Consider the following 6,000-nt stretch of genomic DNA (forward strand, 5'->3'; position numbering starts at 1 on the left):
CTGTATGTTTATGTTTATTGTTTGGATATTTGTTTGGATTTATAATTACATAGAAAGACCCTAGGTTCGTATAATACTTGTTGTGGAATTTGGTTCAACCTAGGAAAAAAATTTTAAATACCCAATTCATCCTTTCTCTTGGGAATACACCAATTTCAACAATTGGTGTCAGAGCCTCGTTGCAATAGACTTAAACGTTTTTACAAAAGATCGCAATGGCTCGCATTGGTGTATCCCCATTCGGAGAGGGACGATCACCTTCCAGTCCTCCATTATTTTGTGGTGTTGATTACACTGCCTGGAAAATTAGAATGAGCATTTTTATAAAATCCATGGACTGGAGGGCCTGGCAGGTGATTGATAAAGGAATTTGTATGTCAATAGAAAATGATAATAGTTTGATGCATGCAATTTCACATGCCATGGGCTTATTGCATTGTTCTTTAGATTCTGATATTTTGTTTGAGTTTATTGCACGTAGGAATGCACAGGAGATCTAGGTTGAGTTTGAAAAGAAGTATGGAGTGACCCAGGAAAAGGAGATTGCCACTCCAAATGCTCCAAGTGAAAATGATCAAGTAGTGGCCAATCATGATCCGATTGCATTGGTAGACGATGAGGTATATGATTATGACTCTGCCTTTTTTACTGTTTCATGCAATAATTCATATGATGCATGTTGTGATGATTTGTGTGCAAAATTCTATGATACATTTTATGTTGAATCATCTGTTGAATGCAATGATATCTCTGGTGTTGATGCATGCATAGATTCTTGTATCATTCCTAGTATTAAATATTGTGATGAACCGTGTTCTAAATTCATAGGTAGGACTATGTCCTTCAATGAGAAACTAGAGAGAACTTTATCAAAAACAAAAAAGCTTCTAGTTAGGATGGATAAAATGAAAGCAATATTGAAGAATGAGAATATGAAAGTAGCAACGAAATTGAATGAATTAAAAGAATATCAAGTCGCTCTAGAGAAGAAGAAAATTAAAAGAATCATGAGGATCATTTGCATAAAAGAACAAATAAAAGATGATAAACCCTTAGGAGTCAAAAGAAATAAATTATTCAAAGGGGTTCTATCATTAAAATCCCACAATCATAAAAACTCTATTGCCTCTTCTGAACAAAATAGAACAAATAAGCTTAAACCTTTTTATGCATGCAAAGCTCGCTTAGAACACATCGGTTTCACTTGTTTATGTAGGAGTGCTAGAGGTTTAGATAAAAAAAAATGATGTGGGTGATTATGGTAGCTAATTCCACTAAACAAGAAGGAGGAATAACTCAATTTGAATCTAAATAATCACTCTTCCTTGGATCACAGAATCAGTCATAGTGTGGTAGTGATGATCGATGGCTTGGGAAGTGGGTAAGCTTAGATTTCTCAAAAATAGATCCCACCTTTACTGGAAAGTCATTTGTTATTTCCTTAAAACAAGAATTAGGTCAAAATTAGGTGAAAATTGAAGTGTTGACTTAGTTCGGTTGACCATCCTTAAATGACCTAAAACATTCGGTCGATCGTGTGATTGACTTTGACCCTACGATCGACCAACCACTTTTGAACTGATGAACTTTAGTAAACTGAACATCCTTCGATCTATCCCTTGGTCAACCAAACTCAAAACTGAACGCTCGTCGGTCGACCAACCATTTTAGAATAAAATCCTCTTGGTCGACCAATCCTTGGGAACCAAAATGTCACATTGGGTTTCAGTTGACCATCTTTAGATCCAGTCAACTGAACATACATGGATTGTGAAGAATTTGAAGCGTCGATCGACCAAAGTTGCCCCTAGTCGACTGAACCTCGCAGGTTTATATATATTAGCCGCGTGAAAAAGCTCATTTTCACCTCAAAATTAAGGGCTTTTTCTCTGTTTCCTCATCCCTTCCCTTAGATCTTCACTCCAATGACAAAAATCCTTCCACCATCCTTTATGGTTAGGCCAGATGAGTGTGTTGATGCCTAGGAGGTATCCTACGCTCAAGAGAATTGGTTTCTTTTGGAGAAGGCTAGGGTCAGATACACGAGGGAGTTCCACCCCAAAGAGGTCATACTTGGTAAGGTCCTCGATCTTCCGTTTATGCAATAAAATTTCAACAATATTATGGATATATATGTTTAGATTTCAAGTGTGGGAGTCACTCATGTCATACCAGCCCAATGGGCACTATCCCATGTTTGTTAGACTATTTTATGCCAATCTAGGAAATGATAAGGATGGATATTATTCCCGAATTTTAGAGATTGACATCATATTTGATGCTGAGTATTTACCTAATGTTTTTTACATTGAGCAGGGAGACTTTGAGTGTCCTGATTCGGTAACCTCTTAGATAAATGAACAGGAGTTTTCTATTGGGACATTTGCAAATTTAGTTATGACTGACCCACTTGCAAACCCCAATCACCCTCCAAACTATAGGTCCTTCACTTTAGAGGCCAAGGTAGTCCACCATCTGATTGCATACAATATTCTGCCTAAGGCAGGATCTCGGGTGCATGTTTCCTTTTTTGACTGCTTTATCATGTGGTGTCTTTTCACTAGAAAGAAATTTGACCTATCTAGTTTGATGATAAGATGGATTATGGCCAAGACTATTAGGCGTAGGTTCATCATGCCCTATAGGGAGATCTTAAACAAGCTATTATTGAGGATGGAAGTAACCTAATCAAACCTTGCAATGTTAAAGAAAAGGAGATGAGCAGACATGTTCTCATTAGTTACATTGAGGTTGATGGGGTATGAGTTGGTTGGCAACATGTGGTTGACCATAGGCGCTAGGAGACCAGGAGATCAGGAGGATGCCCCATAAGAGATGCCACCATAGCCTACTTAGCCATTAAATGCTGAATTGATGGTAGCCATCACGGGATTTGCTGATACTTTTGGTCAGTTTAGAGATTCTCAAATTCAAATTACTTAGTCCATACAGGAAGATATCAGGGGGCTAAGGGATATGGCCTCGTCATCCTATGCACAGTTCACTACTCTTCGTGATGAGTTAAGTGATTTTCGATCTCCTCAGAGCACAAGCACAGGGAGCTAGAGAGGGTTATGAATGTAAATTTCAATGAAATGAATGACCGCATTCATGAGCTACATGATGCTAGAGATGGGGAGAAGATGGACTTTGCCCTAGATGGAGGAGACGATTTTGATCATGGGGATGGCGTCTAGACACTGTGAGAGCTCCTTGCAGAAACTGAGATTATTATTGTTGTTATTGTTATCTGATATGTATCTATAAATAGCTTATATTACATTGTTCTTGCTTTTCTTTAACTGACTACACTACACTCTCACCTACTATCTATTTTATTTTCTACTGATAGTTGAGTCATTTGTAGTTATTTACATTTATCGGTAGTTATTGCTTGAGGGGGAGCATTAGTTCTTCATGACTGGTGTATTAAAATGCCCCCATGATCATGTTATTATATACATACAAACAAACATATATATATATATATATATATATATATATATATCTCTGGTTTCTTTGTTCTTTTCCATATATATTCTTTGATGAATGGCATATTTATATGGATTATTGACCGCTACCTTGTGGCATGCTTAGTTAAAAATGCTTTCTGCATAGCGAATGCAGTGGATGTAAATTGCATGCTGGTAGATGATTATAGCTTCTCACATGCTTTAATTAAGTTATAAAATGCTTGTTTGAACCTTTTAGGTACTTTTGTTTTGGGGGGAAAATGTCCAATTTACAGACGGCATGCTGCCAAAATTTTCAAAAACTTTTTTCCAAAATAAAAACAAGTAGAATGATGATTATGATAAAATACAAGTTAAAATCTTTTGAAAGGATGAGTGTAAACTAAAATGAACACTAAACTCCATCCTGGCATAATCATCGGGTATTTAGAGGAGCTAAGATAATTAATTATACTTGGTATGTTAAATGAATTTCATATTTAACTTGTGTTCGCCATATGATCCTGCATGTGACTGTTAAATCTTTGGATCAATATGGTTATATTTTTCTGGTTATGTTTTATATGCACCATGTAGAAAATTGATTGAGTGCACAAACTTAGGGGGAGCTACGTGTTCTAAAAATCTATGGATCTGAGAAGTTTAAAGCCATCTTTGCTTTATTCTTCGTGAGTTTGTTTGTGTGGTGCAATGCATAGCTATCATATCTTTTACATATTGATAGTTCTATTTATGTTCAATGTTTTTTTATTCTTATTGGACTGTTTAAGATGTTAGTTGTGGATAAATTTTTAAATTTAAAACTCAATTAGGTCTTTTCTATACAGATATTTTTGGGAAATGTTCTATTTTCAAACGGCACGCTGCCGAAATTTCTAACAACCTTCCCAATCATATCTTGTATTTAAAAGATTCATACTCAATACCTTGTCTATATATCTTAAATTTATAATGACCCTTTTTTCTATTGCCAAAAAGGGGAGAATTTAGGCAAAACTAGGAAAATGTTTGACTTTTTAAAATCTTGACATTTCCCTTATGCATAGTCTTAAGGGGAGCCTTTCTTGGATGTACCCACTTTTGCAAAAGGTATTTGTCATCATAGGTCATATCCCATTTTGATTATGACAAATATTCTGCTATTTAATGGTCGATGAGCTTGTGTGCAGGATTAATTGAAAGTTTCATATGGTGCACATGGACTTCAAAGAAATTGAAGACCCAGAATATTTATTTTTTGTATTTCAATTAAGTTTTATTTGGGTTTGTAATATTTAAATTCTAATTGTTTGTAATAATTAATGCATTGCATACATAATAGGACAGATAAACTCAAAGACCTTAGACTGACCATAGGTCCAAAGATATTACATGAAAAAGGCCACACATATCTTAAAAATAATTATCATGAATAATAGGAAAACTTCTAAAGAAAAATAGGACCAAAATCACAAATTTTATATGGTCGATCGACCGAACTAAAATACACTAAGCACTTCGGTCGACCGAACCTCTCCAGAGCCAAAAATTTGACCAATTGGTCAACCATTTCTAAAATGAACTGCAACGCCCTAGTCGACCGAATTGCCACGTGGGAAATCCCAACATCCTAGTCGACTGAACTCCAAGTTGTAAAATGGTCCGGTCGACTGAATGTTCAACTTTGGTTAACCAAACATAGCCCGATCAACTGAACCTCGGAGGTTCTGAAATCGCCTCAAGTCTGGTCGACCATCTCCTCAGTTCAAAAACACCCTAGTCGACCGAACTAAGCAACCTAGTCGACCGAACCATAAAAATGGTCGACCAACCCTCTCAGGTTGTTGGGATTTTATCAAGGTTAAAACGTGGTTGATTATAATTAACCTTGTATAAAATTTTCCTAAAATTCCCTCTGTGTCCCCAATGATTCAAATTTTTGGAAACTCTGTATATATCCCATCATTTGTGCAGATTAGGGTGTGATTAGAAAATAGGATTATCAAAAATCCTCTAAACCTTTTATACTCCCATTTGTCATACTACATATTTTTGCAAGCCAAATTTTTAACCCTCTCTTCTATTTGTCTTTACAAAACCATCTTTGATAAAGAGAGCATTTATTGTATTCTTTTCATTTGCATCATTGTTGCAACTTGAAGAGTGAATATATTTGGGTTATTCATATATTATTTTAAAGTTAGCATATTCTCTCATCCTTTATTATTGAAATTAATTTTTTAGAGAGTTAGCTTGAGTTGATCCCAAATTATTTCATTGATAAATATTATGTTGGGATAACTCTTTTCAGCTTGAGAATCTTTGCATCTTTGTTGCAAGATTCAAAGGCTAGTGTTTGTTCTTATTGCAAAAATTTATCTTTTAAGCTAATCTTCACTATCTCCAGAGTTCATTGTTGAAAATATTTTTGTGGAGATAAAGATAATTGAAGTATAAATCTTTGAAATATGTTTTATTGACTTCCGTTTGTTTAATTCAAAGATTTATCTTTACAGTATCTCTCATATGACTTGATTAATATATTCTT

Source organism: Malania oleifera, chromosome 3 (genome assembly GCF_029873635.1).
Source record: "Malania oleifera isolate guangnan ecotype guangnan chromosome 3, ASM2987363v1, whole genome shotgun sequence".
Lineage (NCBI taxonomy): Eukaryota > Viridiplantae > Streptophyta > Magnoliopsida > Santalales > Ximeniaceae > Malania > Malania oleifera.